The sequence below is a fragment of the Pholcus phalangioides genome, unplaced genomic scaffold (genome assembly GCF_987345545.1).
Source record: "Pholcus phalangioides strain wild (caught in Gottingen) unplaced genomic scaffold, Ppha-v1.0 ptg000013l_1, whole genome shotgun sequence".
NCBI lineage: Eukaryota > Metazoa > Arthropoda > Arachnida > Araneae > Pholcidae > Pholcus > Pholcus phalangioides.
The window spans coordinates 31,752,259-31,778,674 of NW_028301606.1; the positions used below are offsets into that span (position 1 = coordinate 31,752,259).

General features: G+C 34.1%; 1 long non-coding RNA gene across 1 annotated transcript in view; it reads left to right on the plus strand.

Moving 5' to 3' along the window:
• The window catches only part of LOC149078972 (uncharacterized), a 44,861-nt gene extending 18,661 nt beyond the window's left edge, over positions 1–26,200 (plus strand). The window contains exon 3 of the long non-coding RNA XR_016193835.1: positions 25,167–26,200. This is a non-coding gene — a long non-coding RNA (uncharacterized LOC149078972). The remainder of the gene's footprint in view (positions 1–25,166) is intronic.
• The last annotated feature ends 216 nt before the right edge of the window (positions 26,201–26,416 follow it).

Below are 26,416 nucleotides of genomic sequence, written 5' to 3' on the forward strand. Positions count from 1 at the left end.
ATTACGTAAGCAGATTTTCAGCGATTTTTGACCCCCCCCCCCCTGTCAGCAAAATTTCGTCAGCTGCTTAGAATATTTCATATCTTCAAAAAGGAATGGTAGATGACGTAAGCAACCTTCAAACCTCCCTCCCCCTTGCCATCAAAAGTCAGCAAATCTGAAACCCCACCCCCCCCCCCTCGATGCTGACGTAATACTTGAATGACCCCAAAGTGTAAGTATAGATTTTTTTTTTTCTTCATTTCGCTCCCACAGCCTCATGACCAAATGACCAAGACGTTCAAAAGTTATATAGGTTTCTGATGGGTAGTTAAGGCTGCACCCAGTGGAAAACAAGGCATCTTTAATTATTCTACCAATCGGAACCGCGAATATTGCTGAAAGTATGTGATGTAATGTCTGATAGCAAACACATCCCCTATATCAAATTTACCACCGCATTCTCTCGCATACGCCTCAACTAAACAATACTGTATAAATAAATAAGTAAACACCCTGCATATATTTTATCACGAGGTTTTCAATAAACATTTTTTTCTTCAATGATATCATCACATTTTATTGAGAGACGTTTAATTGAAAAATAATGCGAGTATAAATGCAAGTACAACACGAGAAGAACTTCGTACAGAAGCTTAATTACTGAGAAATCCAATAATTATCTTTCCGAGTAACTAAAAAGAATCAATCGAAGATTTAATTTTGACTCAAACCATGTCATTAAAATGATTAATTAAACATTTTTAAATAATTATTTAAGCATTTTTAAATAATTATTTAAGCATTTTTAAATAATTAATTATTCCGTTAAAAATATAAGTAATAGTAAATTGAAGTTTTTCTAACGTCTTCAAACGCCGAATGTAAGATAACCGACATTAGTTTCATTATAACGGTAAAGCTAAAAATCTTAGAAAACAGGAAAGAGAGATGAAAGTGGCGTTTAGCAGCCAGCCACACGCTACGTTCGTTTCCTCACGCAGTTTCAGTGCGGTGATTAATAGAGGAAGCCCGCTGTACGAAAAACCTTCATGTCTGAAGAAAGACAAAAAAATTATTAATTTGAGCTTATAACAAAAGGAGGGAGAAAAAACATTGTTTAATGCCCTTTGGTTGTAATTAGTACGCGCACGTGGAACTGTTTTTAAATCATTCATCTTTCCTCTGCGTAGACCAAAAATGAAGTAGCGTGACTATCGAGAACAACACGTTGCCTTTACATATCTAAAGATACTGAAATAATTTCCCCAATAAATAATAAGTCCACTACTTTAGTAAGCAATGATTTTTAGAATAATTAATCATAATGAATTCTTTGTTTTTAATTTCTGTTGATCGTGGAGAAAGAAATACCAGCGAAACCTTGCATTTAATGATTTTCTCCTCCATCAAATTTAGTCAAGTGAAACAAAACGTAATAGTTTATGAGATAAACAGCGGAAATTGCGTTTAAATCCCACAGGTTTCTTTAGATAGGATAATTAATTGTACGTAAAGTAATTCATTGTGTAGAAGTAAGTTACAATAATTTATTTATTTATTATTATTATTTTTCTGGTTATGTCTTCACTTTTTTTTCGTACGATAGTATACTCGTTGAATAAGTACAGACGAGCCTCACTGTAGCGTACCCCGCTATAACGAACTTAGTTTGTAACGCTGACAGCTAAAAAAATTGCAAATTTTTTTTATCCGATGAGTCACTTTAAGTATCTAGAAAGTATTTAAAGGTATTAACTCGTTTAAAGAGGATTTCCAAAGAAGATTGAATATCTTCGTAAAAAAAAAAAAAAAAAAACTTTGCGCAAAATAAACCAAACATCGATCATTGGTTTGATTTTCGTAAATGCGGATGCGCTGCATGACTCCTAGGACTCACCACCTTGAGAAAAAAACAAGATTAAGAAAATTAATATAGTATACGTACATATCTTTTTCAATTCAACCTATACAAATACAAATACAAAATACAAATACAACGCCACAACAGGCAAATTGCCCAACGAGGTGGCTGACTTAAGAACATCATGGATCCCCGAGCCCCTACGTACTACTGCTACACCACACATGCACCCTCCCCCCCCGCGGAACCCCCCAACGAACCGGTACATGCGGGAATGTGCGTGTACGTGTAGTGCAACCTGACGTAAAGTTTGTTTCTGTGTAATGCTTGTTATGTGTAGTGCTGTCATCTGCCCCCAATTTTACTAACTATGAGTGAAGTGTTATGGTTGAATGATTTACCGTTGTAGGACTGTTGCTCTCTGTGGCGAGACTTTTTAACGGGGAGATCGGCTCGCATTTGCGACTTGAAGTTGGGAACCACAGAAAACCAACTTCAGCCGACCACCACTGTGGGGTTCGAACCCGGATCCTCGCATCACGAGTCCGGCACTATAACCACTCGACCACCACAGCGGCATTTTCCAGGTTGTTTCTTATTTGATACATAATAACACTTTTTACAGCTAACTACTGCATTTTCATTGATGTACACCCTGTAGAATTACACCTCTATAATAATTATTTGTTACAAACGCACTTTCATTATAACGGACAAACTTTAGCCCCTATTAGACCGTTATAAAGATGTTCTACTGTATATATAAATACAATTTAAATATAAATAATACGAAAATAAAAATAAATGATGTAAAAACGTAAATAAATATACTTATAAATAATGTTATTGATTTGTGCTAATATGATACGTACTTTCACTGATGGTCAAAAATTTCCTATGATTTTCTATAATCGATAAGTAGATGTTTTACTTGAAAATGGACTTTTTAACCCTTCTGCGTAACTATAAATAATGACCAACATTTCATAAATTCCATCGTTGCATTGTTCGTACCTTCAGGTTCCCAAAAATCCAACCTTGGAGTTATTTATGTTGTATTGATCATGAAATTTGTTTTCATCATCCCCTACATTCCGTGATCAATAACTACCTTCGGAAAAACGGCGAAGGATGCAATGTCTGGAAATTTCGAACGCTAAAAACTCCGCCACAAACACATCATTATGGCTTTTGAACTCCAAAACTAATTGTGTGTTCCTGACTCGTTTTCTTTTATCCTGAGTGACCCTTTTCTGTCCTAATTAACTCTGCCACAAATTTTGACACTTTTGATTAATGATCGAAACACAGAATTCACGTCAAATGTTAAAACGTCGGTTGTGGCTGCTACGGTTCAGAAACCATTTCGTGCATGGTTAATTTCAAATAGATGGTCTTTTTTTAAATTCTTCCAACAGGAATTAGTAGGACTTTTAAGAAGAGGCAGTTTCATTCTTCTATGGCATGTAATTAGCTTTTTTAATTTAATTAATTGTCTACGTGAAAAAATTTATAATTTGTATGTGAGATTTTCGACTTTCCTTTGCCTTAAAACAAAGGTGTTCAACATTTACGAGAGTGTGTCTCACTTCACTGATTCGTAAACGCGTCGCAGGTCACTTAATTAAGTGATCTGGAACAGTACCGTAAATTACTCAAGTGATCTATAAATGCGCCGCGAGCCGCTTGAGTGATCCGGCACTGTGTCGCGGGTAACTTAAATGATCTGGAATTGTATGAAGAGTCATCCAACTGATCTGTTACTATGTCGTGGATCATTTAAGCAATCTAGGAATGTGCCGCGGGTCACTTAATTGATATGAAACAGCACTATAGGTCATTTAAGTGACACATAAATGTATTCCAGGCCACTCAAATCATCTTCAAATGTGACGATACACAATTAAGTTATCTGAAAATATCCCGCAGGAGGCTTAACATATCTGAAAATGTGCCACGGATCACTTTTGTGATCTGCAAATGTGTCTCTTAGTTCATATTTACAAAATTAGTTTTGAGGTCGCAAGCCACATTAGACGACTGCGAGGGCAGTATTTAGCCCGCGGACTATGGGTTTATATATCACGCATGCCTTAAAATATACTTAGCAATTCACGAGAATATAAATAATATCTCTTCTATTTTCTGTATCAAAAAATACAACTACAGTAGAACACCCGTGGGACCAAAAATTTTGTCCGCTATTGGGAAAGTGCGATATACAGTAGAACATCGTTTATACGACTTTCACATTTATACGACGTTTTCTTCTGCCTTAATTGGTTCCTATTACTGCGTGTTATGCATAATTATTAATCATCTCGGTAAAGAAAATTCCGTTAAATTTCACTTCATTTATCGCTCTTACCGGCGGTTACGCATAATTATTCTCAGTATAAAGTTGGAAATTCTCTGATAAATTTGGAATGAAAATGCAATATTAAATTAAGTATCAAGAAAATGAAAACATTCATAACAACAATGTCAATCCTGTATATAATGTTGGCTTTTTTCAAACTTATAAACGTGTGTAAACCAAACCAACATTACTATTCGGTATCAACATCTTCCTGGACCAGATTTATATTCAGTTATTAATTGACGAGTTTCAGTTATTAATTTCAATCAAGTAATTAATTGACGGATTATCATATTTACGGATACGAGCTTGGGATTATTCATAATCACCGTTGAAAATATGTGATAAATTCTCGATTTTTAAGAACAAAAATTCACAAATTAGAGTATCGAGGAAAATTAGTTTGTCTGATTTTATTGTCCGCTATCGACAGTGTTCGCCAAAGGGGAAGTGAAATGCATTAAAGTTCTATTCCATGGAACCGGGGATCCGAAAAGTGTCCGTTAACGGGAGGTGTCTGCTAACGGGGAGTTTCCGTTAGGGGAGGTTCCAGTATATCAGCAAAAATTTACTGATTAAATAAATTCCTGCCTTAATAAGTTACTACAATGAAATTATATCGAATTTATTTCACACACACACAAATATTGTTATTAAAGTCGAAACCCGTTTTTACGAATACCGTCATAGCGAAAATCTGGATTTAACGCGAACACTTTTCTAATCCCCAGAAAATTTTACATAGTAATAATGCCTAAACCTGGAATTCGACTATATATCACTTTACTCCAAAATTTTAGTGTTTTGTGTCAGAAATTATGAGAAAAAATAGACTATTACGTATATATATATATATATATATATATATATACAAAATACAGGGTGTATAGACGACAGGGTGTGCATTGGTAACACGGATTGAGACATTTTACTAGCTAATCGTTGATCCTAGAGTCATGCTTCCAATTAACAATAAGTATCCAAATAACGTGAAGTAATCGGATATGTCATTCATGTTGTAAGGGGAAGCATAGTAAGAAGGGAAATGCAAACTCTTTATACCGTCCTCATGTACCAGAAATTAGAAAGTTGTTGCCGCCCTGTCTCTCCTGATACCAACAAAAAAAAAATTTCACGTTTGTAATTAGTTCAATATTCACTGAAATATTCGAATGCGAAAAACGGAGGAAAAATGAAATAAAAAGATCCACCATTAAATGCGGGAAAAGCGTTTTACCCGCATTCAATTCTGTCTTTTAACAACTGTTCCCGATTTTTGAATTCCAATATCAATGCGAATATGATACTTATAACCGTTTTTTGTTGCCCTCAAGAGAGACAGAGTAACCACTTCCCAACTGGAGTCTTGAGCACTGGGTGTTCGTATAAAAATGTTAATTTAGTTATTATATAATAACTATATAACCCCTTGCACCATGAATGGCGTATCTGAGTACTAGACGTTATTTGGACCCCTTGTTTTTTCTAACTGGAAGTATGCCTCTAGGATCAACGATTCGCCAAAAAAATGTCATACGCCATATTACTTATGCACCCCTGTGTATATACAGGGTGATTCAAAAAAAGCTATGGGAAAACTTTAAGAGGTGATAGTGCACACACCAATACAAACAATTGTCATCAAACAATGCATGGTCTAATATGAAACGCAAACGCGCTAGCCCGTTTCGAAACGGCCGCTCCGCACATATTAAAACGGCATTCCTGTTGGATTCCATCTGGAGAAAAAAAAACACCGTCCATGCAAATTTAACCTGGAAAAGAAGAAAAAAGCGCGTATGCAAATCTGCGTCACAGCGAATAAAAGGCGCCGACTCAGTATTATTAAAGTGAGCCATTATCCCGTTCGTTACAAATGTTAGAACGATTGCACGCTGCAATAACTTCACAGGACTGGCGTCCGCGCCTTCTATTCACTGCGACGCAGATTTGGATACGGTTCCTTCTTCCTCCCCGGGTTACATTTGCATGCACGTGTCCTTTTTCTCCCGATAAATTTCAACAGGAATATTGTTTTAACGTTTGCGGAGCGGCCGTTTCGAAACGCGTTAGTGCGTTTCACGTTAGACCATCAATTCTTGATGACAGTTGTTTGTATTGGTGTGTACCATTGGCGTATATATACGCAAAGGGGGGAGGGAAGCCAGAATTTTAGTGTTATTTTGCAGTAAAAAACTTAAACCCCCTTAAGAAAATTCTGCGTACGCTTATGGTGTGTACTATCACCTCTCTTAAAGTGTTACCCATTTTTTTTCTGAATTTTCCTGTATAAGTTCAAAAATGATTTTATATATATATAGATAGATAGATATAGATTATGTTATCTGCCCAAAGATATATTATACGTAGAATTTTGTAACATGAATATTTTTCTATATTATGTATACATAAATCATAACGACATGGAATGCACTACATGTATGATGAATATGTTGTTATGCAGAGAAACGAGACGTGAATGAAGTGAATGAAAAATAAAACACATATATATTCAATTTACGATTTCTTATTTGAATATATATGTGCATGCGTACGTAATATATTTCTGATGGAAATGTCAACGACATGAATTGTTGGAAGAATTCCATAAAATTTCGAAACTGTAATCAATCTCACATACCGTTCCTTTTTGATCCTAAGTTTGAAAGTTGCACAGCTACCACTCTCAGAACAGAAAGCTATCTTTTCCTCATTCCCGTATCAGTTCTGTGCTCCAGTTTTACTGCTGCACCTATCCATGCATAATTTCGCCTTGATTCCGTGTTTTGGCTGAATGTCAGACTACTAAATGGGTATTTGAATGCTTCAATTCCTTTGGGGAAGAGAATTCGAAACCTCTTTTACAGTTTCTCTGCGTGTGCATTTCATGCTTTTTCTGTTTTGTACGAATCTTTTCGTACGTCAAGTTGACTTAATTAAAGTGAGGACGAAACACATTTTGTCATACTTCGATATTATTATTTAAATAATATAGGCATGAGAAATTCTAACATTACTATGTATAAATTATTGTAAGAATATCTTAAAACCACATCGTTGTACTTTCTGTTAGCTGCTCCTGATTTTATATTCCGTATTACTTATTGCTCTTACATTATCAGGAATATCATCGAACTTGCTGCAGATGGAAGGCTTGCCGCTGTGGTGGTCGAGTGGTCATAGTGACGGACTATCCGGGTTCGAACCCCACCGTCGCTGCAGTGGTGGTCGGCGGAAGTTGGTTTCCTGTGGTTCCCAACTTCAAGGCGCAAATGCGAGACGATCTCCCCATTAAAATGTCTCGCCACAGAGAGCAACAGCCCTACAACCATAAATTATTCAATCATTACACTTCACTCATAGTTAGAAAAACTCGTGGCAGATGGTTTCGGTACACAACACGCACATTCGCGCATATACCAATTCGTTAGAGGTTCTGCAGAGGAATATGGACGAGGTGCATGTTTGGTTTAGTAGTAGATAGAAGACTTGAAAATTGGTTATAATGAATCGTGCTTTGTAAAGAACAATCACCAAACCATTGTGCTTAATAAAGTAAACTCTTTGAAATTCTAAATGAATGCAAAATAATGAAAAAAAGAACACAATACTGTTGTGTTCTTTTTTATCTATACTTTCTTATAATTAGCGGAGAGGTTCATCGTTCCGTTCTATGTCGCCATTTAGAGGCAAATTTTGTTACTAGCCGTTGCTGAGTTAGCCCTTGTTTAATCAGTCTATTGCGCAGTCCTGTTCAGCCCAAAGAAACAGTGTTCTTTGGATGGGAAACGTCTGTCCTCTTTAGCTTAAAACATAGAGCACGCGACCGGAAAGTACGAGGTCGGTGGTTCGATTTCCCACAAAGGAATGCGACTTTTTTTTCCGATTACCTTCGTTTGGTATACAGTTATTTATACTTCGTACAACTATGTTGCATAAAAATGAATGAAACCGCTATCGATCATAAAAATAACATTTTATAAATATGTATTGGACTGTAGCAACATGCTGTTAGAATATATTTGAATAAACTCCACAGCTCTTGCATATTAAAACATCAAACAAGTATGCCTTAACATAATTTTTCTATTGTTCCGGATAATTTTTCACAAGATTTCAAGATTGCAAAACAAGAACTGGTTCGACGGACAAACACACATTTATTTACAGAACAGCAATTTACACGTATTTAGTAGCTAAACAGAGAGCTAACAACTTCTCGCAAAGTTCAATCACAACTGACGTCTCTCTATATCTTCGAGCCTAAATATAGCATCCTTCAATAATTTTATTATTATAATCATATATTTGTTTATATTATATATATGATATTTCATTGTATATAATATTATTATCGCAGATAATTTTTTAAATAAAAATTACTTGTTATCATATTGTATTTTATTCATAATAATTTTTCTCAAATCACGGTATTGAACTGATGAATCCTTAATATTTATAAAAAGAAACATTAATTTTGTTTTCAATGTTCCATTTCTTTGTCATATGTTGTGAATTGAGTTTGCAATTTTATTTTATATCTTAAGTCATAACCTTGTCTTTTGTGCAAGATGCATAATTAAGTATTATACAATTTTATACAATTAAATTAGCGTTTATAAAGCAACAAGAAATATTCATCCCAAGCCAACATTAAATTCATAATTTCGAAGCGAACAGATAAAATTGAAATAGTTATATAAGTATTAATCAATGCCCCAAAGAGAGAAATGTAAGTAAGAAAAGTATCCCGAAAATAAATATTATTACTTGCTACTTGAAGATGAAAGTGAAACTTCATTTCTTAAAAATACGAAGATAGCGAACATTTAAGATTGCCCATGGAATTCAAATTATGCGAAATTCTATATTTATTTCATAATACATACTTGAAAAGGAAGAAATGAGTTAAACATTTCTTTTTTCAAAAACTTTACTTCAAAGAAGTATAGGAAGAAGAATCCATTCAATGCTCATGAAGAATTTATACTTTTTCAAGTACTCTTAACATTAGGATCTCACTCTTTTTAATTAAAAGGGAAAAAAATGAAATAAAAGACGAGTTGAATTAATTTTTTCTTTCTTTCGAGAGTGCATTCTTTAAAGCTAGTTTGCTCTATAATTATGTTTTTAGTCAGAAGTAATTAGAAAAATATTAGAAAACTAACTACAAGAGAAAAAATGAATGTGTGTTTTTCTCTCAACACAATGAAGAAAGCTCTGTATATAATGTGAGTTTTTAATACCTCGAGATTCGATTACTTTATGTTAAGATGGAGTCTAAATTAATTCTCAAATATTTGAAAATACGACGAAAAACAGCTTCCTTGAATTTTCTTAAACGTACCCTTTCTCTATTGAACTTGTTTTAGTCTTATCGCGTTCATATTACATAATCTCGTGCTATTTAACAATACATTTTATCAAACACTGTCATCGCTTTATTCGGTTCATTTTGACGGTTTAATGTGGTGTGTTGATGACGGAAATTATGGTACATCTGACTGATTACTAACTAAACAGCATTGATAGAATAACTTTCTGTCAATCAAACATTGCTAAAACATTTTCATTTACTAATGCTAACAGGTAATATATACAATAAAACTCGAATTTCACGACCATCTTTGTGAAAAACCCTTCGGTTATAACGTCAATAATTGTTGGTTCAGTTGATCCTCAAAGACAATGAACCCCATTTTAATAAATCTTATACCGGCGATTAAAACGCAATGATCTCGAATCTGATGATTTGCGGAAACTTTACCGCCAGCAATTCATCATCAAAATATCCACCGACAATAATTTATCTGTTGATGTTATGGAATGCAATTTCCGTATTGAGCTCAGCGCCCTCATGCGGTAATGTGGACTATTTGTCAGTTGCTATTTGGCTGTCATACCGTACGCACGTTTGTATCTTTGTTAATCCCGCTTTACTTTATTATGTGTAGTAAATGTTTATATTATACATAATGCGTGTCTATGGATTCTTTCACCGACGTTCATACGCAGTTTACGATAACAACAATCACTGGAAAAATCCACAGTGCACAATTCGTCTCTGGTGAGTGAGTTATCGTGTGATAGAGCGAGAGAGGGAATTAATACGCGTGAGCGAGTGAGTGGGCTAGCGTAAAAGCGACCGAATGAATGGCCAAATGAGCTATCGAGTTAGCACGATTAAATAATCGACGTTTGGGTTTACCCAAAATTCCAAAACGAACACGGCTATACGCGTTTCAGAACTATATGAAGTTCCTTCATCAGTAGCAGAAACAAAGAAGAAAAAAAAAAGAAAATATTGAAAAAAACTCCTTATAGCGGGAGTCTCGCTGTTGTAGACAAGAGTCAAATTGAATTTGACCCAAACGTCGATTATTTAATCGTATTATCAAACCCAAAAGGTAATCCATTTCTATCGAGTTAGCGTATGAGTGAACCGGTGAAGGGGTGAGTGACAAAATGAGTGAACTGATAGGTTAGTGAAAAAATCAGTGAGTGATTGAGTGAGTCAGAGTGACGATATGAATGACCGATTGGAGCAAGGAACTCGCTTGCTCATTTTCCCATCTGCTCACTCACTCGATCATCTGCTCAGTCACTAACTCCATGACTCAATTTGAGTCACCACTCACTAGCTGTTTTCGGTGAACTGTTATCTATGAATTTCCTGCACACGAATATAACGACACGATTTTGCTTCCCTGTTGAGGCGCTATCTAAAGAAATCTGGAATCGGAATTTATCGCATTCAAGAAATGGGCGTCTGTTGTTCTATCTCTACTTATCGATGAAAACGAACAAAAAAACATATTCTGGGGTTCGGGTCCCCGTGGGGGGCAGTGATGAATTTTCTTCCTTGTAATCTTCATTTCAACAAATCCCAGTATTTCGATGAATCTTGTTTTGACAAGTGTAGGGGACATTTCTATATGCATTAGTGATCATGTTATAACTGATCCCCACGATGAAGGATATGTACAATAACGATCAAAAATTAGCAACAAAATCAAAAAGCCTTATAAAAGCAAAATTTTTATTTATTTTATTTTATTTTTTTGAGTTTACACACACCAGAGATTGAAGCAAATGACACTATGCTCTCTGGTGAAATTATAATGTAAATAGAAAATCCCATATCGAATAACTGGCGTAGAGAAGAACAATCATATATTGAGATACAAAAAGTTCAATGTCGAAAAACGACCAATATCGGATATGACCACCTATGCTGAATGACCTATATAACACCTAGGCTCGACAACGCCCATCAGTACCAATGGTAAGATTATCAATGGCGTTTTGCGGTACCAGGGTGCATTTGAGCAAAAAACGTGTTTACACCTCACCGAAGTTTGGGAAAAGTCATGGAAAGCAGTTGATGGATGTCTAATATATTCTCTATTAGGTTCAAGTCAAAAGAAATAGGTGACTATTCCATACGAGTCATCGTTTCAGACTAAATGTACTTGTTAATGTGCTTGACTGACACAAACTTTGTTAACTTTCGCATTATCGTCCATAAACATAACATTCAGGTCCCGTGACAAAAAGAAATGGTGCAAGAAAGTCATATCTATAGTGCACTACCGTCTCTGATCCTTTTGTAAAAACACGAAGGGGTCAATGCGGGTGCCAATAGCAATTTCTGTCCAGATCATGATACCGTTACAATGGAGAATCATCAGTTTGCTGCTCAACTTTTTGGTATGAGTGTAGATCATAACTGATCTTGCGATCTACATAACTTAGCCACGGTCACAATTTCAATGACAATTAGCAAAATTTTTAGCGAAAACTGGCGACATCCCGTGTTTGCATGGAATACGTATTTCATAGGTATGTACCAGAATATTTAAAAATTGTCCTAAGCCAAAATGAAAGCCAATGTTTTTGAATGCGCAATGAATTTTTAGATTAGCACATTGTGTTTTTAATATTTTCTCGTAAATCTCGGTTATAACGAGGAGAATCCATGAAATCCTTCATATCGTTATAACCGAGTTTGACTGCATATTAACGAATATAAAATAACCTGCATGTTTTATACGTATTTTGCATAGCAATATCTCCGAAAAATAATGATATACAAATACACGAAAAATAAAATAAATTAAATCAAGCGTGGGTACTTTACCGAATGTTATGACTGATTTCAATTTCGCGTATTTTTCGAACGTTCGGGTTAATTCAAAAGAAACATACAAAATCATAAAATCACAAACAAGAATTTGAAATCCAGCCAAATTATGTTTGCGATTCAAATTTATTTCCTTCTCTTCTCTCTCTCTCTCTCTCTCCCTCCATCAAATTTGCAGACATTAGGAACTCTCTGTTGTAGTAATACGTACTATATTCTGAAAGAGAAGAAGAAGAAAAAACACTCATATTTTAAAATCATATCTATAATTTTTGAATACACGTTTGAAAACATCTAGGAAACGAATAAAAACAAGTTACTTCAAACGAGGATTTGATTTCCTGACTCAAAGAAATAGAATATTCCGGACACTGATTCAATACATTGCATCTTTACCCTCCTCTTCATTCAATTCTGTATAAATAAAAAAATTCTTAATCAAATTTATTTATTCTTATCTCTTTTTATCTTTATTCTTATCCTTATCTATTTACTTATATGTACGGTTTTTTTTCAGTTCTCATTATTTCATCATTTTTAAGATATATACAGGTGTAAACTATTTAGGAGAACATGTCTTAGTTTACAGAACGCTTTCAATCGAATACAGTTTTTTCGTATTAATATTACACTGGAATAATTTTTTTTTAATGAATATGGGAAAAAATGTGAATAACGCAAGAAACGCAAACATATTGGAAATTGAATCTTTGAGATGGTAATTCCAAACACTTGTTTAATTTTTAATAGTGAAAAATACTTTAAATTATAAATAGGTATTTTAAATTATATACGTAATATATATGCCGAAATATGATAAAAATCAGGTTATATTACACACTAGCAAAAATACCCGGTGTTTCTCGAGTTTTCTTCAATTGCTGGGAGGATTGAGAAAAAAAGACAAACCATTATAAAGGAACAAACTGTTACACTGGCATCATTAAAGAAGTGGCAAACCATTGTAAAAGCATGTGCATGTCTGAAACGCATTGTTAGGAAACCATGGCAATCAAAGGAAACATTCCGGAAGTGACTGTTGGGGCCCAATAACTATTGTTGCTCGAATGTTTTTCGCCCATTTTGGGCATTTGCCTAGATCTGACGAACTTCTAAAGTAGCCCGTGGTTCAATTCCGTCCCTGTATGGTATATATGCAAAATTTGGCGACGATCAGTCTAAAATTGTAGATTTATATAAAGAACAAACATACATACATACATAAATACTCTCACATTTGTATATAACACAACAACCAGTTATTTTTTATAATCACCGAGCATCTTGGTAAGTTTGATAAATTTTCTTATCGCTTTTACAGGTGATTATACACATTACCCAAGCATCGTTAGTAAATTTGACAAATTTCCCAAAATTAATCACTTTTACCAGTCCTTATGCATAGTACCCAAGCGTTGTGGGCAAAATTGATAAGTGGTAAAAAATTATCACGTTTACCGGTGATTATGCATAACACCCAAGCATCGCGTTGTTCCTGAACATGATAAATCGCACTATATGTTATACTATACACGGTAATTCATATATGTATTGTATCATTATTCCGGGGTAGGCTCGTTAAATGTGTTATCTTTATATTGGGGTCAGGCTATATATTCATAGCACATACTATACCTATTTGGAATTTTTTTGCAACATTTAGAAAATTCACCAATTACACTAGGATATTATGAACAATCCCATATAAAAGGCAATGGATTTCAAGTATTTTCAATTTTCAAAGATGCTTGGGTATTATGCATAATCTCTGGTAAAAGACATATTTTTTTAGTATTTATCAAATTTGCCATCACTTGGGTATTATGCATAATCTCCAGTAAAAGTCATAATTTTATTTAGTATATTTTTATCAAATTTAGCAACGATGCTTGTGTGTCTGTGGGTATTCGTAAGTGATAAACGGTGTAAACATCCGTTTATCTGTGTATAATAACCGATTTATCGTACTCACCGTAACGTATTTATTAATATACAGGGTGCATATGTAACAGGTATGGTATTTTACTGGCGAACATATGTGTGGATCCTAGACGCATACTTCCCGTCAGGAAAAAAGTATCCAAATAACGTGTAGTACTCAGATATGCCATTCATGTTGCAAGGGGGTGTATAGCTATTGAAATGAAAAATTTAACTTTTTATACGGTCACGCATTATGCTCAGAAATCCAATTATAAAGTTGTTTCAACAAAATTTAATTTTTTACACGGGTGCACTATCCCCTATCGTCGCTGGTAAATACAATGAATCGTACAAAATTCACCACATTTGCCAGCTATTATGCATAATTGCTACGTCGTATTCGTAAATGCAATAATATGATCCTATTGTCGTGATGACATTTTTATTATCCAGATGACCATACTTGTGAACCATAGTCTCAACCGGAAAAAATGAACACTTATTTTTAACGAATTTTTTGAATAATTAATTTTTCCCATAATTTTCTCCAGTGTGACGAATTCTGAAATCTGACCTCTGTAAAATGAACTCTTATACAACAAATTTTACTACTGTACCCGGATATAATGAATCATTATTTGAAAGATTTATACACGACCGTACCTTGATATAATAAATCCATATTTAAAAATTTTACCATCGACCTCGTTATGAAGAACTGTAATTCAAAAAATTCTTCAATCCAACGGATGTTTAATCTTAAAATTCATTAAATGGAAGTCCGTTATACCGGGGACACCGAACTATATTTGTGAAACATACTAAATAGATAGATAGAACAGCTCACAGCCCCGGACTGATGCAAAGCACCTTACTTCCGTTAAAAAAAACTTACTAGACTTATTGCGGAATATGTTTTCCGTATCTATGAAGTTTATCAATTGCAGTGAGATATTATGCGTATAATCACCGGTAAAAGCGATAAATCTCAGATATTTATTTAAATCTGTTGGGTGAATAATGCATAATCACCGGTGAAATAGGTTAATTTGAAATCAAATTTGTCAGGTATGCTAGAGAAGACGCTACAGAGCAGAGTAGCAGTACGCTAGAGACCAACAGTCCTACAATGGTACAAATATTCAGTCATTACACTTCCTTCATAGTTCGAAATATAGATGAAAACACTATAACAAGTATTACACAGAAACAAACTTCGCGTTAAGTTCACAACACATACACGCACAGCTTCTAGTACGGTCCATGCCTTCTTCGATCACGTGGTTATATTATCTATTGATCGAGATAAAGCGGTGATCTATGATCGGATTAGGCGGAAAGAGGTACACTAGGTGTTTTATGTATAACTGCCGGTAAAAGGGACATTTTATCTAAATTTCTGAAATGATTGGCGATTATGCATAATAAGAGCTTGGTTGCGTTTAAAAAATACACGTATATATCAGAGAACGTATATATCGATGCATTTTGCTGAAAATTACAAATAAAGTTATATCATTTTCGGAATTTCTCAAAATGTTGTAGCGATACCGAATCTTTCTTATTTCATTCATATCTTATCTCATGCCTATAAATACGTTTTCAAGTGAGGAAAATTTATTGACAAGATAGGAAGTGAAAAGTAATTTTTCTGTCCGTGGGGTTTCTTCAATTCAAGAGGAAGTGAGACAATCGATTTTCTTTTGGTTTGCTTCACCGGCACCATGTTGTTGTCATTAATGAGTTTTCTCTTTGTTTGGAACCAAGTTGGATACATAACCATATATACACGTGCTGAGAACCAATTTCGACGTCGAAAATGGGAATACTTCGCAAGGTACAAATTACTTTGACAAGAAAGATAATTCCAAGGCTATTCTGTGGAGACGGATGAAAACAAATATTGATTCATAATCAATCTTGAATTCATTTTCACCTACTATTTCCTTGACACGTCTTGATGATATGTCCGCGTATAAAGGCAGGGTGATTACTTAAGTCCCTTGGCCGATAATTACTGGCGAACCGTTGATCATAGAGCAGCGTTTTTTTTTCAACCGGTGTGCCGTGAGAGAGTCGTAGGTGTGACAAAAAAAATTCTTTAGGACATTAATCACGCTATTTTCTATGGAACTCCATAACATAATGAGTTAAAATTTTATAACAGTAAGAGTAAAAACCTTAAATGTGGCATTTATGATACCGGTATATTGAGTGTTTAACTGAAAATGCGCAATTCTAATCAATATCGCGTCTGAATAGACGCAGCACGTACGCAATGCGGTTGAAAAGACTTATCTAGAAGCATATTTTCAATTAGAAAGACTATCCAAATAACGTGAAAACATCTCTCAGATACGTCATTCATAGGGGTTGTATTGTTATTAAAATGATACTAACTTTTTATTCGTTCACCCTGTTTTAAAAATCCCTAATGAGAAAGTTGTTTTCATGTCCCTCATCAGGCCAAAAAAAAATCCACGTTTCTAAGCGATATATTCGTTGAGTTATTTGAATTCAAAAACAGCTATAAAGGGAAACAACGGCATAAAGAGCTTGTCCGTTAATTTATGTGGTTCTTTCCCTCATTCTCAGATTATATTTTGAAATTCAAATGTTTCAGTGAATATTGCACTTATAAACATAAAATTATTTTTCCGTTGGCCTCAGAAAAAACGGCAACAACTATTCGATTTTTTTTTTGTTTTGTTTTGTTTCTGAACAGGGTGACCAAATCAAAAGTTATTATAATCATAAAAGATCTAAAAGTTATTATTTTGTAATTAATACAGCTATATTTTTGCTAACTCACTATTTTTAGCAACTAGACAACCACTGGCTATATGAATGACCTATCTGAGCTTTACATGTTATTTGTATAATTTCTGTAATTGGAAATATGCCCCTAAGATTAACGGTTCGCCAGTAATTTACGGCTAAAGAACCTAAGTAATACATCCGGTACTCTTTGCTAGTACTCTAGTTATATTGAACTGCTTTAAGCTGTTAAAAGTAATGGTAAACCTCCAGTTTTATAAGGGAACGAGCGGCTCTAAGTTCACTAACTCTCCACACTATCCAAATACTAACTCTCTTGGTTGTTTCAACTTATGTGCTACTACAGTATTCATGAGTGAGAGGAAAGTCAGGTTCACTCTTTAAATATTGAATAGTTTCTTGTTGTATTCCGAATACCTTTTACTTCTTTTTTCCGAGGCTTCTTTCACGTTCTTTCGAAAGAGTGACCGGAAAAGAAAAATCTCGATATCACATTGATCATTTTATAAATATCACTGCTTCTCACGAAGTACTACCACCAGCGTAATTTACGTCCAAATATCGAAAGATCCTTTCGAGTATATTTGACCATGGGGAATTCTAAAGCTATTTATTTATTTATGCAATATTGTTGGCCTGAAAAGCCTGTGCAAGAGGACACGGTAGATTTACACATAGATATTTAATAACATTTGAGAAGTCAAAGATCGGGGGGGGGGGTGGCGTTAACAATAGTAGTACCTCTACTATTGTTGTGTTGTGTGCTTGTTTTTTCCCCAATTTCCGTCAGTTTTTTTTTATTTGAATATCTCAATGAATATTGATATTGGAAACGTGTTTTTTGTTTTTTTTACATCAGGAGAGATAGATACACAACTTTTCAATTGGGTTTTAGGCCACACGGGGACCGTATAAAAACTTAATAACCATAAAATCCCTTGAAACATGAATGGCATATCTGAGTAATGCACGTATTTCGAATTTGTTTTTTTATTGAAAGTATACCTGTCTACTATCATCGGTTCAACAGTAAAATGCCTTAACTTCCGTTTGCTGCAGGCCCATATGTATTCAGAGCGATTCGGAAAAGATGGAAAATTCTTTAAGAGGTGATAGTACACATCAATACAAACAATTGCCATCAAAGAATGCATGGTCTAACACGAAACGCAAGCTCCGCAAACGTTAAAACGACGCATTCATGCATGCTGAAATTTATCGGGGGAAAAAGAACTCCACGCATGCAAACGTAACCCGGGGAAGAAGAAGAAGAAAGCGTATGCAAATCTTCGTCACAGTGAACAAAAGACGCGGACGCCAGCCCTATGAAGTTATTCCAGCGTGCAACCGTTCCAACAGTTCACTGTGACGCAGATTTGCATACGGGTTTCTTCTTCCCCAAGTTACATATGTATGCATGGTATTCTTTTTCTACAGATGAATCCCAGCAGGAATGCAGTTTTAATGTGTGCGGAGCGGCCGTTTCGAAACGCGCTAGCGTGTTTGATTTCATGTTAGAACATGCATTCTTTGATGATAACTGTTTTTATTGGTGTGTACTATCACCTCTTAAACTTTTTTCCCATCTTTTCTGAATCATCCTGTATATACACACATACATATAGATATACAGAGTGCATAATTTTTGAAGCACAAAAAAAGCAAAATATGTGAAATTTATGTAAGAGTGAAATGAAACGTATGCACTATGAAACAGACCTATGGTCGTCAACGGGGAACAACCTACACGGTTTGAAAAAAATGCGTTCCTGAAGGGTGGTTATGCCTAATTTGCACTAAAAATGCCAACCCAACGCCTTCCTTTTCAAAAACATGTTGGACGTAAAAAAAAAAAGTGGAATGAAAAATTAGTAGAAAAATATTTTTAAAAAATAAAATATGTGTAAATAATGAAGGGTTTCATGTTTTTTTCCTCATTTTTCATTCGACTTTATTTTTTGGTCCAATGTGTTTTTGAGATTGGCAGGTGTCGGGGAACATGGGTTTGCATTTTTAGTGCAAACAGCCATGGCCACCTTTCAGAAACGCCACCTTTTCGAAACAGCCACCTTCAGTTTTTTGAAACATGCATGGGGTTTCCCCCGATGACGACCAACTGCATCGTTTCTATATTTCACTTTTACATAAATTATACATTTTCTTTTTTTTCTGCAAAAGTTATCTTTTGCGTAAGCGAGCAGCAGTAGCGCTTTTTTGTCAATAATTTTTTTGCATTCTATATTTTCATATTACCAGATTTTTTCGCACTGCATTTGTGTGTGCGTGTGCTTGCGCGCGATGCACGTGCGTGTGCGTCCCGCATTGATCGTTTTGAAGCGGAATAGGAAGATTGTATTTGTGGCTTGAAAACAGACTTGGAATCTGTCAATCATGAACTACAAAAACAAATGATGCAGTGTTTATTTTTCACTGTCAAACTACAGTAGTTAAATCTTGTTTTTGATAAATCCGAATTGGTTTTCTTCATTTTGAAACCCCTATTCCATAATATCCTACGAATAATGCCTTTTCTCTGAGACATAATATTTATTTTTAAATTCGATTCAGTTTCCGTCATGTTTAAAATCAGGATAATCGAAAAAAATAAAAATGCTATTACATATTACCCGAGCTTCCTAACTATTTGTGTAAAAAAATGTCGATTTTATTTAAATAGAGTAATTTTTCACATCAAGGAAAACTCATCTTTTTCCCTTTGTATAAAGTCATTTTAAAATCTTAATGTATTACTTTTTGATTGTTTATATATTGTAATTCATTTACATAAAGAGATATCAGGAACGATTCGGAAAATTAATCCCAGAATCCACATAACGTCGGTAATGTCCTTCTCATATCTTGTTCACCCTGATAAACGTATATTTAATTACATTTTAGTCTCTCATTTTGCAACTAAAATTCCCCGTTCTAATCTGTATTCTGCATGTGATTACCGAGACTCAAAATTAATTTTGATTGTGGAACAATCGAGCTTACTACGCATTTAAGTCTGATCTCGTTATTAAAATGAAAATTGAGGTAATTTTGAATGAAACGTGATTCGTTTCAGTTCGCCGTCTTTTCAGAGAATTTCAAAAATCTAGAACGGTAGCATACTATTGCCATTGAAATATAATAATGAAAATTGCTAAACGAACGGAATAGCACTATAATTACGAGAGGAATTCCAGCGTAGGTTCATGCTAAAGTGAGTTCAATAATCTCAAACTATATCGTACAGTTTTGTAAATAATTATATGATGTATATATGTCATTTAGAGAACGCAGATGAGATACTCATTATATGCAGATGACAGTTTACAATTTGAAGCTTTTGAAAAGTTTCGTTTGTAGATTTGTTATTTGAAATTTTCTAATGTATAATTTTACGAAAAACTAATGGATTTTTTGTCTAGACGACTTCTTACAAAGTAAAGACAAACATTTCCAAACAGTACCATTTTTCATAAGCGTAGTCATTTGTCACCGAGTCTGAATGTAATGCTACTCGTATAGTAGAAGTATGGGAAACACCAGCATTTTTATCGTTCTTCTGACATGAAACGTCATAAATTATACATATTTAAAAATTTTTTTAAATCTAAATGTTATTGAAGATATATGTATCAAATATGAATGCGTAAAGGTCAGATGTGGTTTAAGAAAATAAAGTAAATGGAAACAGAAGAAGCACAAATTATATGGAATCTCCACAAACAGACGCACATGGATATTTGTTTTGAATTACAATTTTATATAAATAGAAAACATCATATAAACGTGTTATAAAAGTCAAATTTGTCTTCTGACAATCGCGTGGTGAGACATCTAGGCTTCGGTGGTATAATTTTGGTATCGAATCTAATTTCTGGCATGTCACGCATTCGGGCAATTATTACACTACTCAACACTGATTTTGTCTCACTGATTTTTTCAGTGATTTTTAGGCTGATTTTGGGGTGTTGTTTCCGAATCTGGTATTTGTTTTGTCAGATTCGCTTTATTTTTTGAGATAAAGTGAAAATTAAATTTCAATAGCAATACATAAGCAACATACAAATCGCTTTCAAAGTGTGAAAAAGTAAATCAGCAATAAACTCAATATCGATAAATAAATACCACTGATGTCTGATCATGATATACTTTAAATGTAATAATATATTGAAAAATAGGAAAATAAATGAAAAATTTAAAGTAAAAGCTCGATGCAATAATTAGTGGCAATATTGAAATTTTGAGAGTATGCATTATCTCAAAAACTAGAGCCAATTAGGCAAAACCAACACGTTTTAAAATCAGCAGTTCCAATATACCCTATGGCCACTTAAATGGCCTTTGAGAACACGTGATTTTTTTTAATCGAGCAGTGTTATTTAATAATAATAATAATAATATATTGTTAATTGTAATTCATTATCTGTATGAGCAATGGTGCATAATATTTCCTAGTGATTGAAAAAAAAAATTGTAAATCATGGGTAGCCAACCTGCAGCACAGTAGAAACTATGTGGATTCCTTCAAAAACAGAGAAAACAGTACAAAACTGTTACTGACTCCCGAATATATTACTCGATATGCTTTCAGAAACCATGTATTTCGTGCAATTCTATTTTGAACTATTGCGTGATGAAATCTGCCTCTGCATGCATGTTCTATACTGTAAATACGCATTGTCTTGATTTGTTAAGAAAAGTGGTCCTGCAACGTCTGACCGCAAGAAACCTATATATAGCATGCATTTATATGTATTAACACATTCTTCACAAGTCACGAATTAAGTCGTGTTGCTATACTTATATTTAGCCGGTGTGATAAGTAAGCTTTTCGTTAAAAACCAGTCCACGATGTGATGAGGTAAATGTAATACAGAATGTTTCAAAAAAATCATCTGATTTAAAAAAAATCATAACTATTCAGCTTTCAATCCGTTTTGATAGAATAATGTATTTGTAGTAAAAGGTAAATATCGAGTTTCACGCAGTTGCCGACATGTAGCGTTAATGCTCTTCCTTCGTCCGTCACTCCAGTGTTTGTCAGTACTGGCTTTTTCCACAGTTAGAAACCGATGTCGATGGCTTCACTTTCCAGCAGGACGGTGCACCACCACACTGGAGCTTGGACGTTCGAGAATTTTTGAACAATCGCTTTCCTAAACGATGTATGTCCCGTTCGGGAACTGACAATTCAGTTAAACATCACTGGCTTCGCAGATCGCCGTACCTCACAGTGTGCGAGTTTTTTTTGTGGGGGTTTATAAAAGACTACGTTTATGTTCCCCTTCTCTTCCAGCTACATTAGCCGAACTGAAGATACGCATAACAGCAGCGGTGGATGCAAATATGCTACCAAAAGTTTTGGACCAATTTTACTACCGTATAGACATATGCCGTGCATCACAAAATAGACATATTGAGCACCTTCAATTTAGTTTGTAAAAAAAACTTTGGTTAGCCATGTAATATAAAATTAATCTCAAGTGTCTATGTTCAATAATTTTCGTAATATACGCATTTCACATCGGGTGATTTTTTTTGAAACACCACGTAATTAGGGTTATTATGCATAACGCTGGTGAATTTGGTAAGTTTGATAAATATAAATAAATAAAAAATATTAAATTGGTAAGTTCTCACATATTGCCAATTTATCACATTTATTGTTGATTACGTATGATCCCTAGCTTGTGAAGGTAAAAATGATAAATCATCTATGAATTACTCTTATTTATTGCACATAATGTATAAATTTCAGTCCATAATGATGAATTCAATCGGTAAAAGTTGATTTAGTATAGACATGTTGATACGCGTAAAAAGCTAACATCACAAAACTGAGAGTGGTTTTTATGCACTTCCTCAAAAGTATTTTAATTTAGTTTTTATGGCAGAATGTGTTTTTCTTGTGTCAAGCACGTCAAAATAGATTAAAGTTTAAATTTTCTGTCTTTCAAAGTTACCGACTATGGTAACTATGCATAATCGGCATTAAAAGTGATTAATGTGTTAAAATCTATCAAACATACCGATATAATGGGCTTTACGGGTAATAACGGGTGATTTAACATTGCCATTGCCTTATCATTTTTACTGTAATGTAAAATTAATACCAGCAGTAAAATAATACTATTAGTATATTTATATGTGTGAAAGTCTCATTAATGTAAAATGGGTTAACATGTTAGATAATGAGTCATTTTCACTGAAAGAAAACGTTTTTGAATGTTTCTTTCTTCCAATATTCCTTACTCATCGGTGGGATTTATTTTCTCACTGTTGCACATTCATGTAATCATGATTTAATCACTGAAAGATGCAATACACATATCCAGTTTTGCTATAATTATTTCAAAAACATTCATTAAAATCACGTATAAGTCATTCGCGACTTACAGTACACAAACCAGTAAATACAAAATTCAAACATTTCCAGTGATTATTGGACCCTGTGAATCACCAAATTCTGAACATTTTTCGCAAAATATTAACAATTATGGATTTTTATATCATGTTTAGATCTGAGGTATCTACATCCAAGGTTTATCATCCCAGAAACTGCATTCATTAGGCATAACGCGTAGAAAATTGTTGGAAAGATAAGCTGCTAAGGAGATTAAATGTTCCTTCCCGTCTAATTTCAAAGGGATTATTTCATACTTACCAAGTCATCTACAACGAAAACAGTCATCAACTCAGTTGGAGAAATAATCTCATAATCACATGCATACCTAGAAAGTAATTAAATTGATGAAATTATTTGACTAGCATGAATGTAGCAGAAAATAAGCATGAGGTACAGTGATCCCTCACAAAAACATCCTCTCACTTATACGTTTCTCGAATTTATAAAACGATTTTTCGCACTCCCGGTCAAAGATGTAGCTTAATAATGCTATTCATTTATACGCCTCCATCACTTATGCTTCTATTATTCTTGTTCCCCTGCAACGACGCATAACTGAGAGATCACTGTACTTATTATGCACTGTACTAAAAAATGTATTTTAACGTGAATTCCATGAATACTTTATTTATCCACTTTATACTGTTCATATACATATTTTATCATTATTTTCGATATCCCAGTTTGTTACGAATGAATTACCGTCAAATAGTGGTGAAATAGGGTGAAAAGGTTTCATGCCATATGGCATTATAATAAACTTTTTTTTTTCAAATATGTACGATAAATTATCCAATTAAATAATTGTGTGTGTCAATATAACTGTGTTCGAGTTTTTGCTCTTCCTGCATAGAAGTATTTTTAAAATATTTTAATATAAACTATTAGCAGACATTATTATATGCTAATATTTTTCATTTAAAATTCTCTTTTCTCAAAACTGAAATTTTTATCAGAAAAGGGACATTTTTTTTCAAAAACTACATGTTAAAATGTCTTGCAACTTTCTCTCTAAGATGTTGCATACATTAACGAGTGGATTTTTTATTAAAATTGTTTGAAGAAATTTTATGACACAAAGTAGAAGTAAATTTCAGTGATTTTTGAAAAAAGCTGCATGTTGTTGGAGTTAGACTTCGAGAAAAAATAACCAATAATTAAAATCCTAAATGCTCTTGCCAAATTGTATAAAAATGTCCATAGTCTTTGAGAGAGAAAAAGTTGAGTGAATAAAGTGAACAGAAAATTTTTTGGGATGTTTTTTAAAGAGAAGAGATTTTTCCCATAGGAAAGCATTGAAAGCAATATCGTGAACCATCCTCCTAAAAATATGAAATTACTTATTCTCAAAACATGTGAAAATTCATATCTGAACTGATACATGAATTAGTTAAATTTGCATTATATAATCATGATCACAAGATTCTTAATCTTGACGATTACGTCTATTTACGAATAGGAAAACGAATATTCAGAAAAATATATGAAAAATAAATAATATTCGACTGATATTTTGAATATAAAAATACCTAAGTATCTTAAAACACTTATTTTTTCTTTGGACTCTGACACGGATTCCGAAGAATACATGAAACACTTGAGCCTCTAGAAATCCATGGAGTGTTGTAAGAATGTGAAGAGAATATCTTAACGTTTATTTTTCAGGTGGATATTTTCTTTTTTTTTTATTATTATATATATCTTTCATTTCTCTTTACAGTGACACATTTCTAACTGGAATCGAAGGATTGTTGTTGACATTTCTCAGAGAGCAAGACATTGCGAAAGCATGAAAGAATGTTTGGTGGCGAGTTGAGTTATCCGAGATAAAACTTTCAAGGTTCTAAGTAACATAACTCGATGACAGCTGTGCTGGATACCGACGGGTAGAGAAGTATCACAGTCCTAGAAAACTAACCCTGAAGGAAATAACTGGTTTTTTTTTTCCAACATCGAAGAAGCTTTCTTTCTCCCTCTCTCTCTCTCAAAATCCCATGAGATTTCAAGAAAAGTTTCGATTTTTTTTTTTCCTTTTATATCCTCAGTTTCGTAAAACTGATAACTATCCTTCCGAAAGTCTTATCAACTACCCTTATTTCCAAAATATCTTTTATATATCCGGAATAAATTTATATAGATGTTTTATAATTTGTTGGATAGCTTATACAGCGTAGGCAAAAAGTCCGTAGGAACTTTAAGAAATGAATAAAAACCGGAAGAATAAACGAAATAAAAAAACGGTTTGCAGGGTTAGCATCGCTAGGAACGGGGATTTTTTTTTGAAAGGAAAAAAAATAACTAAAAAAATGGCCGATAGATGGCACTGTGGTACTGGCGACTTCGGTGGAAATATGCGAATGAGACGGTTATAAGAACTTGCGCTCCTAATTCACAATCAGTTAGTTCACCGTTGTAAACCGTGCATGTGGACCTGCTGCATTCTGCCGTTGCTGGATTTGTGATTCGCCTGCAATGTCTTATCCCCCAGTGATGGTGGTCATGTGAAACACATACTACTGTAATAAACGATTTGGAGGCATTCTGTTCGTTATTTGCGTATCTTTTCTTTGACTTGCATACGTCAGCGCCACCTATCGGCTGTTTCCCCGTCTTAAAAAATTTCCCGTGACCTAGCGATTCTAACCCTGCAAACCGTTTTTATTTCGGTTTTTATGAATTTTAAAAGTTTCTGCGGACTTTTCACCCACCCTGTAGTTAAATTTGGAAATCATTTTGCCAAATAAAAGGACGAAATTTGTTGCTGCAACAACTGTGCTTCATTCTTTGATGAAAATAAGCTATATTCCGCGTTGAAGGCCGTCGTCTGTTTGAGATTGGCATCAATGTTTCTCCAACACTAGCGGTTACATCTTCAGGAGAAATGGTATTACACTGAAACTGGTATAACTGGCTTTTGTTTTCTGATTGAGCGCTCAAGTTAAGCCACTCTAGTGTACAAATGCAGTCTGA